The sequence below is a fragment of the Lolium perenne genome, chromosome 4, assembly GCF_019359855.2.
Source record: "Lolium perenne isolate Kyuss_39 chromosome 4, Kyuss_2.0, whole genome shotgun sequence".
NCBI lineage: Eukaryota > Viridiplantae > Streptophyta > Magnoliopsida > Poales > Poaceae > Lolium > Lolium perenne.
The window spans coordinates 42,325,760-42,340,257 of record NC_067247.2 but is presented as its reverse complement, the minus strand read 5'-3'; the positions used below and the strand labels follow the sequence as shown (position 1 = coordinate 42,340,257).

Sequence of the window (14,498 nt, the reverse complement as noted above, 5' to 3'; positions counted from 1 at the left end):
CCAACTCTTTTTAGTAGAGATGGGCAACCTTTGTTTTATGCTTGCAAAACAAAACCTCTGCAATTTAACTTTAGCTCTTTTGTTTTGCTTAAGTTTTCAAATGGTGGGGCATATCATTTGCTTCCTATTCTTGTGTAGTGTTATGTAAGCTTTATGAAATAGGGAGAATGATTGCCCGCTTTTTCAAAAATGTTTCAAATTATAATGTGAATGTTTTTTATGCCAAACTAATGCACTTGTCATCTTTATGATGTTATCTACCAGGGGATATTTGGTTGATACCCTGGTGATAAACGAGAGAGGCAATTGCTAAGTTGTGATGCACTCATACCTTTACTAGGTAAATAAATGGGGTTTTCTAAAATAAAACTCTTAAAGTTGTTTTGTGGTATCTATAGGTCCTTAGTATGTTATACCTTGGCTGCATGATTAGTTGTTGATTGTTGAATGTTGTCTTGTTGTTGCAATGTGATTGATTGTGTTCCTTTTATATTTTCCGGTGATAGATGCGAACAATCGGAGAAGAAGAAGAAGAAGTGGAATCGGACGAGGATGATTTTATTTATATATGTTGTTGGAATTCTTATATTGATGGAGTTGAAGAAGTACAGGGACAAATAAGCCAAGGCAAGCCATCTTTTGATCTCTTGCTATTTATCCTTCTTGTTGTGCTCATTGCTCCACTATATACTTGGTTCCTTGTATCATGTGTGATTTTTGGTCCTCTACTCTATGCATACTTATTCCCAAAGTATGTTGAACCCCTTGTTGATGCTTTGTATACTTGCTCCCAAGTATGTGAACCACCTTGTTGATGTTATGCATGCTTACCCTAAGCATGTATGCCCCTGACCATATCCATGTTGTCATCTTCTTAGTGGTATGATGATTAACATCATGACCCGTGTTTGAATCATCTTAATTATGTTGTCCCTATACATGCTTATCCTAAAGTATGTATGATCCCCTTAACACCTCAATTATCATCCCCTTAGTGGTATGATGGCTAGCATCATGACATTGTGACTCTTAGTTCCTTCATAAAACTCTAGGTTGGGAACCCCTTGGAAAAATACCTTGTTGAAAAGAATTTTTGAAAACCTTGGGTGAGTTGGACTTACCCAAGTGTGTGTTTATGAAAGGAAAGGTTCTTGGCAAAGATGGTTGGAAAGAAAATATTGTTTTAAAACTTTGGCGCCTAAGTATTCACCCGTGACAATTAACCCGCGCAACCACATTACCTGGAGTGGGACGGGGCTTAGCTCGTAGTTTGTTCTTCTTAACATGGGACACCGCACAACTATATAAGGGTAAGGTTACCCCTGAATCCGGATTGTCGTTGGTGGAGACAATAGTATAACGGGAGGCCTTCGGGGCTGACCCGTCCGGAAGACACTATGGGTCTCCTGGCTTGGCGGTGGAGCCACGCTCAAAGTGAGGTGAGCTGCCACGGTGCCGGGAGGTACATACTCCTTAGGGTAGGATCCCGTGCTAAGTCGAATAGGAGAAAGGCTATGTCCGAGTTTTTTTCATGGCATAGTTGATATGCGGGGATGATGCCCACATGATAAACTCGCGGATCTTGTGGGGAAAGTGTGCAAACTCTGCAGAGTCAAATCTATTCGAATAGCCGTGTCCGCGGTCATGGACGGTTGGAATGGCTGTTGCTTAGCCTGATGAGTTTTTGGTTTACAAAAAAAATTGTTTGGAAAATGAAAGAAAGGAACTTGTTTTCGGAGTACCGGAAGGGTACGGGAATGGATTGGTTGACCATATGGAGATGGTCGGAAAGGAAACAAATTGGGTTACCCCCTCCCTAGTGTTTTATGTTGTAGAACTCTTTTGAAGTATCTTCTTCAACAAAGATATAGAGATGTCATAGAACCCCTTGAGTATCCCCTTCTTCTAAGATGTCGGGATGCTATATCCACAAGAGAAACTACTTCTCTTCTACATGCTATACCCACAAGAGAAACTACTTCTCTTCTACCTGATATTTCCACAAGAGAAATTATCTCTTCCCTCTTGTCATCTAGATTAGCACTTGTTATCTTGCACTCTTGCAAAGTACCTTCTTGATGGTTTGCGAGTACAATTCCAAATGTACTCACGGCTTTGTCCCTGGCTATTTACTTGGCCAGACTTGGAGGAACACGACGGATAAAGAAGAAGTCGGTGACGTCTATGCGAGCTAGGAACGTCTTCCCAGTCAGTTGCCTGTAGGGTTTATGGCAGATGACTTGGGCTCCGCGCTGTTGAAGTGATGATGCTACTCTGATGTTTAGCTAGGCCCTTCGAGGCTATTATGTAAGTAATGGTCATGAGACCTTATTGTAATTTTCTTATTCCGCTTTGTAATGGATGGTGTAATTTGATATCAATTCGGTTATGTGTTCACGGCGCACTGATCATGGGATCGTGAACTGTATACATAACAGGGAATTTCGGACAGCTAGTCCGGGGTCCCCACAGAGCTGGTATCAGAGCTATCCTGACTGTAGGAGACCTTAGTTAGCATGGACGTTAGTTAGGAAACAAGTACTGGGGAAAAACTATTTATGAAACAAATTGTTTCTTTAGTCAGAAGTATAGCATCTACTACTCTTATTTCTTCAAAGCTTCTAAATCCTTATCTCTCCACTTTATTGAAAAGTTCAAAAATTCTTACTCTATCGTCTCATCCACTTCAAACATGCATATTGGACGATGTCCCCAACTCAGACCGGAGACTCGAAGTCGAAGATGGAGCAACCTTTTATGAAGTCTCACGTATCTCCAACGACAACTATTCAAGATTGGAGGCCGACTTAGTGTGCACATATAGGGATGATAACGTCATGCCTTTGGTTGTCACCAAAGTCTGTCAGGGAGCTGACCTTGTTCCTCCATGGACTTGCACTTTTTGCAGGCGTCAGGGATCAAGTCCTCAGTTTCTTGACTAGTAATTTTTAGGCCAGCCACGAGAAGATATCGACTTCGGGAGCACCTCAACAGCTACCTCTTCGAAGACCTCATGTTTCCGGGATGTCGAGACTAGAAGTTCTACAATGTTTTCTCCTTCGCCTCAACATCAATGACTCAACACCCGACCCCTTCAATACCAACTGCTACAAGGATCCAAGTTGAAGCCGATGCTGACGATATGAAGACGTCGACATATGTGACTAGCCCCAGACCAATAGGATGGATAGGACAAACTCAATCGTTTTGATTGAGATAAACCCGCGCATTAGGAATTTCTGGGTACTTAGAGTACCATGTCTGGATTGATGATTGCTTGTAGTTCCCTAGTGTGCTGCCTTGAGTGTTTGTATCTATTTGTTGTGTGCATGTATGTCTTGCTATTTAGACGTTCCCGCTCTTTTTAATTGTTTGAAATTTGTAAAACAGAAAAAAAAATGGAAATCTGCCAGTGTACTGTTTTGCTAATAGAAATAGTTTGGTAGCTCCGATTGATGTGATTCCAATTGCACTAGAACCAGTATGAAATTATCTTTCCGATGCCACTGACTTTGTATTTTTAGGATTTTTGTTTTTTTTAATAAATAAAACTTGATCACTGTTTCTGGTTAGTATTTTGAGTCTCAAAAATTGAAAAATAAATATTTTTGAATGATTCCAATTGTGTTGATATTGTTTTGTTACTGTGCATCTAGGAAAAATACCAGTAGCCTCTGTTAGTGGTATTTTGTCTCTGGTTATGGTTGTATGGGTGTCACATGCTATGACAGGATTAAAGTTTGCCTCGCCGAGGTATTGCTAACTGCTAGTTAGTTGGGTAGATTAACGGAAGGCTCTAACTCTAAACCCGTAGTAGTTGTTTTTCAACCGTCAGGGAAACTAACTCAGACCCCTATCTACGCCGACTACTTTCAACGTCATCTGAAGCATCTCTACTACGCCAAGAAAATAGAAGCCCCTACCTTCAAGAGTGACTGCACCCCTGCGAGAAGACATACTAACTTGGTCTGACCTGGAAGTATACATCGCGCTAACCTCTAGGATATATTCTTGAAAATACCCTCTAACACACCGTCTAACAAGCTGAGAGGACAATAGCATCAAAGCCAAGCTACATCACAAGGTTCATCTGGTCCTCATCAAGTGAAGCTCATGAAGATACCGGGAGACTCGAGATTAAGTGTAAACCGCCCGCTCACTTCTTAACCGGTCAACACCGACCCTCAAGCTGAAGATTGTCTTCGACGACCTCTGTTGCTGCTTCATATGGATACCAACTAGGTGTTTCATCAACTTACTAACTCACCGTTAGTTAACACGTGAGTGCCTCTTGAAGATGTGGTATGCACGTCGCCCCGAAGATTCTACAACTGAATACGGAAGATCGACCCACTTCTTCGTAAGCCCCGAGATAGGACCACAAGGCAGAAGCTCCGAGTTTTTCCGAAAGCCCGATGAAAAATCTTAAGGGTGGAAGGCTTCGCCTTCCACTAAAATGTGGAGCTAACCCTAAAATTTTCTACCTTTATAAAACACTGTTGAAAACTTGGGATTGCACTAACCCCTCTTGAAGCCATGGACTACACAACGCCCTCTGAAGATGTTTTCCAACTCAAGACAGGAGATCAATGACTTCTCCAAGAAGCGCCCGACAAGACCCGTGGCCGAAGCTTACAGTTTTTAATGCCCCCTCCCCGGTGAACAATTTTAAGGGTGGAAGACTTCGTCTTCCACTAAATTTAAGCTAACTCTAAAAAGTTTTCAACCCCGCTAAGGCACCATTGGAGTGCACTAAATTTTCTGAGTCGTGAGCTCCACTAGGGTCGTTAAGAAGCTATAGGTCTAACAACTGCATGGAGTAGTCAACCTCTTCATGAAGCTCGCCACCGGCAAAAATCCATCATGTCTCCCAGAAGATGAAGCAACGACCTTCTCTACAACGGCACGCCGACAGAAGAATGGAGTCTAACTTTAGTTACACTTTACAACCCCTCTAGTTCTACACTCAGTAATCTCGGGACGAGATTATTTTAAGGGTGGAAGATCTGTAACACCCCAACTTTTGCAACCTTGATTAATTGTCCTTATTGCAAAAATTAGGGGGAACAAATTTTTTTTTTCTAAAAGATTAATTAGATGAATTGCCTTGTTCTGTTTGTTGTGATGAAATGCCTTGATTTGTTGGTAGATGTATTGTCTTGATTGCTTGTTGAGTTTTGTCTTGAGCCACCTCAAAGAACAACACCTCTAGTGGTTAAACCAGCAACTCACCAAATAAAACACATGTGTGGCTTAGGAAGAATTGTTTTCCTTCTTACTACATCAAGCTCTTCTTCTGATGATAACATGAGTGTGCCATCATGATCTTCCTCTTTGTGGTACGAGATAGCTCAATCATACTTAATTCAAAACTTGGGATCATCTACCCCTAGCTACATCCCTCTCTTATACCCACTCATCCTTGTTGGTTTTGAGGCCATGTCGACCATCTGTGTTGATAGGCTTAAAATGTCCAGACTTTGGCAATTGATCTTTAAGCACTCACAATCAAGTTATTGTTGACTTCAATGCATGGATCTCATCTATGCAACACCCCCTTCAACCTCCACGTTTTGCATATCCTAGTCAATCCTTGCAGCTCATATATTCAACTTGATCGTGTACCCTATTCAATAATTCAACACTAGATCACTTCCTCCAATTTTACCTCTTGTGTTTATTCAAGTTTAATCTTCACAAAACCAAGAGTAGAATGATGGGTACATTTTGTAGCCACCATCTACCCTTGAGAACACTTCTCCCTAAATTAGTTTTCTCTCCCAAAAATCCTATTGATTTTCCTTCTCTAGTTTTGATCACAAAACTACTTCTAATTCTACAAAATCTTTTCAAGATATTTCTTCAAGGAAAACAAGGAACTGAAATGGGTTTTGTTTTCTCACCCATTTTTACCTAGTACTGATTCCTAAAAACATTATTTTCTATCTTGCCTTCTTTTTAACAAAAGACTTGTTTATGGTACTTATACCATTCCTGGTTTTTCCTCTTGCTTATTTTACATTTGAGAAAAACTCTACTTACTTGAGAAAGTAGGTAGAATATTTTGAACTCCTATGTTCCAATTAGTTTTATCTCAACAATTTCAAATTCCACTCCACTTAAGTTCATTCCCAATTGTCTCTAGACAATTGAGGTGTGTCATATACCTTTCAATTGAATTCTACTTCAAATGGCATCTCCTGCACATCTTTGATTATGCCACATGGTATCCCCTCATTCTCCAATTTTTGATCATATGGATGATCATTTGATACTTTCAAATCACTTCCCAATTGACCTCTTATTTGAAGAGCAACTTATATTCCATCATACCCATCCCAATCCTCTATTCTTTTCCATCATCACCTTGACCTCATAAATTGATGATTTATGTCAATATATTCATCTTTGTGAATATATGAATACTTCACTCACCATCTCTCTTAATCTTGCTCTATCATTGACTAAGCCACCATCACCATCCCATCTACCTTGACATGCTCATGCATTGTTGCATGTGGTCAACCCCAATATTTCCAAGATTGAATTCAAATGAAAACTTCTATTCATTAACTCTACCTTGGGAACTATCTTCATCATAAGTTGGTCTCCACCAAAGTGGTGAAGATTATTCTCATGGCACATGGCACATGTCACCTTCATACTCATTTTTATATATATGTATCTACCCCTATTTTTATCATTATCAAAGTCACTCATTGATATTATCTTCTCAACATCATACCTTGGTCTATACACATTGATGTTGTGCCTCTCTCTCTCATTTCTCACTTGCTCATGACAAGAAAGGAGCCGGCCATGACTTGAAATTCGGCCAGCCATGTTTCTCCTCACATTCTTCTCTTGCAAGCATTGCCTCCCAACTACTCCAATCAATAAATGGGCAGCCACCTTCCTTGGCCAATGAAAAAGGAGGCAGCCACCCCTCTCCCTCTATAAATACCCCCTTGGCCGGCCACCACCTCCCCCTTTGCTCTCATTTTTGCTCTCTCCACTCTCACCCACTCCCTCCCCTCCTTCTCCCACGAGCTTCTGCTCCTCCTTGCTTGCATGGCCGGCCATGGCCATGAAAAGCACTCCAAGATGCAGCTCCCTCCTCTCCCAAGCTTCCCCTCACCATGAGAGCTTCCCTCTCACTCTCTTCTCCCCTAATCTTTGATGAATCCAGCTCCTTTTCTCTTCTCCCCTCTCACAAGATTGGATCTTGATGCAGGTGCATGTTGGTCCAAGCATGGAGAAGGTTGAGCAATCCTCAGATCTGAAACTCTTGAGCAAAGTTCGTCCAAAACCTTGCAGTAATTTCTGCATCTTGCTGTTTCAGATTCTGGTACGAACTTGTAAAATCCGCCAAATCTTGTGTGCAGATCCAAATCGAGTGATTCAAAGTTCCCCAGATAGGTATTGAAAAGATCTACAACATGGCGTTGCTCTCATCCTCAAATTCGTTACGGATTTGGCATGGTAAATAAAGTTCTGCAAACATGCAGAATCACTGTTTGTTAGATTTCTCCCGTTTTACCAAACCTTTTTGAGCAAAATAAACTGTGGGTGAAAGCCCTCTTTAATACCTTCATTTTGGCGGTGGTTTCACTTCGATTGGCCTCCTGAAACTGAAATGGTTCACAGATCAAGATCTGGTCAGATCTGAATTTGTCGAATTAAACCAGGAGCTTGGAGACGAATTTTTGAATGAAACCAACTGGATAAGAACCACCTATTCAATACCTTTCAGATGCAGCAGACCTCATATTTTTATGATTTGTATATGATTTTTGATGAATTAAACTTGTTCTGTATGTTCTGCAGACATGGCTGTTAGCCTTTAATTCATCAAAAATCCATTTTTGAACCTAATTGAGTGATTCCACTTCTGTAGGATTACTGAATGTTTTCTTAATCATCTCAAACAAGTTTCAAACCTTTATCTTTTCTGAAACTCCATAGTTAAAGCAAATGGTGAAAACATGCAGTAAACTTGTAAATCCATTTGTGAGAGTTTCAGAAACAATTTGAACCCAAATCCAATTGTGTATGCATCTCTGTTTAATTACCTTTCAAATGCAAGTGGCCTCATATTTTTAGGATTTTTCTACGATTTATGGCTTACAGATCTTCTTTTCTGTACAGTCAGATTCAAAGAAATTCCTAAAATAGTAGGATTAACCTTTTTGGGTGATTCCAATTGGGTTAGTCTTGTATTAATACTGGCCATCTACGAAAAATATTTTTATTCTCTGTTCATACATATTTGTTGCTGTTAGTAATGTTTATGTGTGACATGCATTGTTGAAGCAAAACTTTTCGGTTTATTTAAAACCCTTGACCAACTCTTTTTAGTAGAGATGGGCAACCTTTGTTTTATGCTTGCAAAACAAAACCTCTGCAATTTAACTTTAGCTCTTTTGTTTTGCTTAAGTTTTCAAATGGTGGGGCATATCATTTGCTTCCTATTCTTGTGTAGTGTTATGTAAGCTTTATGAAATAGGGAGAATGATTGCCCGCTTTTTCAAAAATGTTTCAAATTATAATGTGAATGTTTTTTATGCCAAACTAATGCACTTGTCATCTTTATGATGTTATCTACCAGGGGATATTTGGTTGATACCCTGGTGATAAACGAGAGAGGCAATTGCTAAGTTGTGATGCACTCATACCTTTACTAGGTAAATAAATGGGGTTTTCTAAAATAAAACTCTTAAAGTTGTTTTGTGGTATCTATAGGTCCTTAGTATGTTATACCTTGGCTGCATGATTAGTTGTTGATTGTTGAATGTTGTCTTGTTGTTGCAATGTGATTGATTGTGTTCCTTTTATATTTTCCGGCGATAGATGCGAACAATTCTGGAGAAGAAGAAGAAGAAGTGGAATCGGACGAGGATTTTATTTATATATGTTGTTGGAATTCTTATATTGATGGAGTTGAAGAAGTACAGGGACAAATAAGCCAAGGCAAGCCATCTTTTGATCTCTTGCTATTTATCCTTCTTGTTGTGCTCATTGCTCCACTATATACTTGGTTCCTTGTATCATGTGTGATTTTTGGTCCTCTACTCTATGCATACTTATTCCCAAAGTATGTTGAACCCCTTGTTGATGCTTTGTATACTTGCTCCCAAGTATGTGAACCACCTTGTTGATGTTATGCATGCTTACCCTAAGCATGTATGCCCCCCTGACCATATCCATGTTGTCATCTTCTTAGTGGTATGATGATTAACATCATGACCCGTGTTTGAATCATCTTAATTATGTTGTCCCTATACATGCTTATCCTAAAGTATGTATGATCCCCTTAACACCTCAATTATCATCCCCTTAGTGGTATGATGGCTAGCATCATGACATTGTGACTCTTAGTTCCTTCATAAAACTATAGGTTGGGAACCCCCTTGGAAAAATACCTTGTTGAAAAGAATTTTTGAAAACCTTGGGTGAGTTGGACTTACCCAAGTGTGTGTTTATGAAAGGAAAGGTTCTTGGCAAAGATGGTTGGAAAGAAAATATTGTTTTCGAAAACTTTGGCGCCTAAGTATTCACCCGTGACAATTAACCCGCGCAACCACATTACCCTGGAGTGGGACGGGGCTTAGCTCGTAGTTTGTTCTTCTTAACATGGGACACCGCACAACTATATAAGGGTAAGGTTACCCCTGAATCCGGATTGTCGTTGGTGGAGACAATAGTATAACGGGAGGCCTTCGGGGCTGACCCGTCCGGAAGACACTATGGGTCTCCTGGCTTGGCGGTGGAGCCACGCTCAAAGTGAGGTGAGCTGCCACGGTGCCGGGGAGGTACATACTCCATAGGGTAGGATCCCGTGCTAAGTCGAATAGGCGAAAGGCTATGTCCGAGTTTTTGTCATGGCATAGTTGATATGCGGGGATGATGCCCACATGATAAACTCGCGGATCTTGTGGGGAAAGTGTGCAAACTCTGCAGAGTCAAATCTATTCGAATAGCCGTGTCCGCGGTCATGGACGGTTGGAATGGCTGTTGCTTAGCCTGATGAGTTTTTGGTTTACAAAAAAAATTGTTTGGAAAATGAAAGAAAGGAACTTGTTTTCGGAGTACCGGAAGGGTACGGGAATGGATTGGTTGACCATATGGAGATGGTCGGAAAGGAAAAAAAATTGGGTTACCCCCTCCCTAGTGTTTTATGTTGTAGAACTCTTTTGAAGTATCTTCTTCAACAAAGATATAGAGATGTCATAGAACCCCTTGAGTATCCCCTTCTTCTAAGATGTCGGGATGCTATATCCACAAGAGAAACTACTTCTCTTCTACATGCTATACCCACAAGAGAAACTACTTCTCTTCTACCTGATATTTCCACAAGAGAAATTATCTCTTCCCTCTTGTCATCTAGATTAGCACTTGTTATCTTGCACTCTTGCAAAGTACCTTCTTGATGGTTTGCGAGTACAATTCCAAATGTACTCACGGCTTTGTCCCTGGCTATTTACTTGGCCAGACTTGGAGGAACACGACGGATAAAGAAGAAGTCGGTGACGTCTATGCGAGCTAGGAACGTCTTCCCAGTCAGTTGCCTGTAGGGTTTATGGCAGATGACTTGGGCTCCGCGCTGTTGAAGTGATGATGCTACTCTGATGTTTAGCTAGGCCCTTCGAGGCTATTATGTAAGTAATGGTCATGAGACCTTATTGTAATTTTCTTATTCCGCTTTGTAATGGATGGTGTAATTTGATATCAATTCGGTTATGTGTTCACGGCGCACTGATCATGGGATCGTGAACTGTATACATAACAGGGAATTTCGGACAGCTAGTCCGGGGTCCCCACAATGCCCCCGTGGTTCATCCCTGCATATCTCAAGAAGACTCAAGCGTCTAAGCTTGGGGATGCCCAAGGCATCCCCTTCTTCATCAACTTATCAGGTTTCTTCTATTGAAACTATATTTTTATTCGGTCACATCTTATGTGCTTTACTTGGAGCGTCTGTGTGTTTATTTTTGTTTTGTTTATGTTTGAATAAGATCGGATCCTAGCAATCCTTGTTTGGGAGAGAGACACGCTCCGCTTTTTCATATGAACACTTGTTCTTCGTTTTACTTTTAATGTTCAATGATAAAAGTTGGAAGCTGTTATGGTTATTTGGTTGGAAAAAGAAAATGCCTCATATTGTCTTGGATAATTTGACACTTGGCAATTGTTTTGAGCTTTCAAGTAGATCATGATTAATCTCTTGCATCATGTAGTTTAAACCTATTAGTGGAGAATTACCGTAGAGCTTGTTGAAATTGGTTTGCATGATTGGTCTCTCTAAGGTCTAGATATTTTCTGGTAAAAGTGTTTGAGCAACAAGGAAGACAGTGTAGAGTTTTATAATGCTTGCAATATGTTCTTATGTAAGTTTTCTTTGTCTTGGTTCATACTTGTGTTTGCTTCAAACAACCTTGCTAGCCAAAGCCTTGTACTGAGAGGAAATGCTTCTCGTGCATCCAAAACCTTGAGCCAAAACCTATGCCATGTGTGTCCACCATACCTACCTACTATGTGGTATTTCCTGCCATTCCAAGTAAATACTTCATGTTCTACCTTTAAACCTTCAAAATGCTTCTCAATTTGTGTCAATGTTTTATAGCTCATGAGGAAGTATGTGGTGTTTATCTTTCAACATTGTCATTTACTCTTGACAGACTTTCATAATGGACTAGTGGCACATCCGCTTATCCAATAATTTTGCAAAAAGAGCTGGCAACGGGGTTCCCAGCCTCGATTAATCAAACTTCATTAATAATTCTCTTCACATGTTTTGCTCTGATTCATCAGTAAGCGACTTAATTTTGCAAATAGACACTCCTCCATGGTATGAGATTGTTGGAAGGCACCCGAGGATTCAGTTAGCCATGGCTTGTGTAAGAAAAGGTTTGGAGGAGTGTCATCAATAATGAAACTAAAATACGTGTGTAAACAAAAGAGAAGAGGGATGATCTACCTTGCTGGTAGAAATAACGTCCTTCATGGGAGCCGCTCTTGAAAGTCTGGTTGACGAGGTAGTTGGAGTACCCATTACCATTCGTTGACAACAACAAACACCTCTCAAAACTTTACTTTTATGCTCTCTATATGATTTCAAAACCTGAAAAGCTCTAGCACATGATTTAATCCCTGCTTCCCTCTGCGAAGGGCCTTTCCTTTACTTTTATGTTGAGTCAGTTTACCTACTTCCTTCCATCTTAGAAGCAAACACTTGTGTGAACTGTGCATTGATTCTTACATATTTGCTTATTTGCATTCATCATATTACTTTGTGTTGACAATTATCCATGAGATATACATGTTGAAAGTTGAAAGCAATTGCTGAAACTTAAATCTTCCTTTGTGTTGCTTCGATACCTTTACTTTGAATTTATTGCTTTATGAGTTAACTCTTATGCAAGACTTTTGATGCTTGTCTTGAAAGTACTCTTCATGAAAAGTTTTGCTATATGTTATCTATTTGTTAGCAACTATAAATCATTGCCTTGAGTCACTTCATTCATCTCATATGCTTTATAATAGTATGATCAAGGTTATGTAAGTAGCATGTCACTATAGAAATTATTCTTTTTATCGTTTACCTACTCGAGGACGAGTAGGAACTAAGCTTGGGGATGCTGATACGTCTCCAACGTATCCATAATTTCTGATGTTCCATGCTTGTTTTATAACAATACTTACATGTTTTGCTTGCACTTTATAATGTTTTTATGCGTTTTCCAGAACTAACCTGTTAACAAGATGCCACAGTGCCAGTTCCTGTTTTCTGCTGTTTTTGGTTCCAGAAAGGCTGTTCGGGCAATATTCTCGGAATTGGACAAAATCAACGCCAAACATCCTATTTTTCCCGGAAGCATCCAGAACACCGAAGGAGAGTCGGAGGAGAGCCAGGGGGCCACACCCTGGCCGCGCCGGCCTGGTGTGGGGCCACCCTGTCGCCCCTCCTGCGCCGCCTCTTCGCCTATTTAAGCCCTTTCGACCTAAAAACGCAGTACCAATTGACGAAACTCCAGAAAGACTCCAGGGGCGCCGCCACCATCGCGAAACTCCAATTCGGGGACGAAGTCTACATTCCGGCACCCTGCCGGGACGGGGAAGTGCCCCCGGAAGCCATCTCCATCAACGCCACCGCCTCCATCATGCTCCGTGAGTAGTTCCCCCATGGACTACGGGTTCTAGCTGTAGCTAGTTGGTACTCTCTCTCCCATGTACTTCAATACAATGATCTCATGAGCTGCCTTACATGATTGAGATTCATCTGATGTAATCGGTGTTGTGTTTGTCGGGATCCGATGGATTGTTACATTATGAATAGTCTATCTATATAAGTTTGTGAAGTTATTGTTGCTGCAATCTTGTTGTGTTTAATGCTTGTCACTAGGGCCCGAGTGGCATGATCTTAGATTTAAGCTTTATACTTATTGCTTAGATTGTATCTACAAGTTGTATGCACATGTCTATGTCCGGAACCAAAGGCCCCAAAGTGACAGAAATTGGGACAACTGGAGGGGAAGGCTTAGGTATGAGGATCACATGTTTTCACGGAGTGTTAATGCTTTGCTCCGGTACTCTATTAAAAGGAGTACCTTAATTTCCAGTAGATTCCCTAGAGGCCCGGCTGCCACCGGCTGGTAGGACAAAAGATGTTGTAAAAGTTTCTCATTGCGAGCACGTATGACTATATATGGAAAACATGCCTACATAATTAATAATCTTGATGTTCTGTCTTAATGCTATTTCAATCCTATCAATTGCCCAACTGTAATTTGTTCACCCAACACTTGTTAATTGGAGAGTTACCACTAGTGAAGATAGCTGGGAACCCCGGTCCATCTCTCATTATCATATACTTGTTCTCTATGTCATTGGAAGTAGTATCAACTATCTTCTCGTGCCATTGCTCTCATATTATCGCTACGCTCGTGTTACTATTACTCTGCTCTCATATTACTGCTTGCTTTCACATCAAGATCGTTACTAGTGCTTTTCCAGGTGCAGCTGAATTGACAACTCAGTTGTTAAGGCTTATAAGTATTCTTTACCTCCCCTTGTGTCGAATCAATAAATTTGGGTTTTACTTCCCTCGAAGACTGTTGCGATCCCCTATACTTGTGGGTTATCAGAGGCGCGGTCTTGAAACCTGACAATTTGTCGGGTCCGCTCCGGGGTAGCCCAGAACAAAGAACCATGGTCAAGAGAAAGGTTAACAAGGAGATTTGTCCTTGCGTTTACCCTCTCTTCTTCGGCAGCAGCGTCAAGAAAGGAACCTATTTGGAATAGGCACAAGAATTTCAAAAGAAAAAGAAGATGCAGCAAGAAGACAGAAGAAGTTTGGATTCAAAAAAACATACCTGACATATCCACACTGGCTTCATTCATTAATTCGAGCATCAAATTTTCTCGAGTGGTTGCCTTTTCAGCTTCAGAAACAGCGGCTTCCTTAGCAGTCATGGCTTTTTGAGCTTGCTGAGTCGCAA

At 40.7% G+C, this 14,498-nt stretch overlaps 2 long non-coding RNA genes across 2 annotated transcripts; both read left to right on the top strand.

The window, feature by feature from the left end:
• Window positions 1-7,002: 7,002 nt before the first annotated feature.
• On the top strand, window positions 7,003-7,726 carry LOC139830835 (uncharacterized). Its single transcript, XR_011744324.1, has 3 exons — window positions 7,003-7,297; window positions 7,386-7,482; window positions 7,648-7,726. It is a non-coding gene; the product is annotated as an uncharacterized lncRNA (long non-coding RNA).
• Window positions 7,727-8,606: 880 nt separating this feature from the next.
• Window positions 8,607-10,802, top strand: LOC139830834 (uncharacterized). The gene is made up of 2 exons (XR_011744323.1): window positions 8,607-8,684; window positions 8,851-10,802. It is a non-coding gene; the product is annotated as an uncharacterized lncRNA (long non-coding RNA).
• The last annotated feature ends 3,696 nt before the right edge of the window (window positions 10,803-14,498 follow it).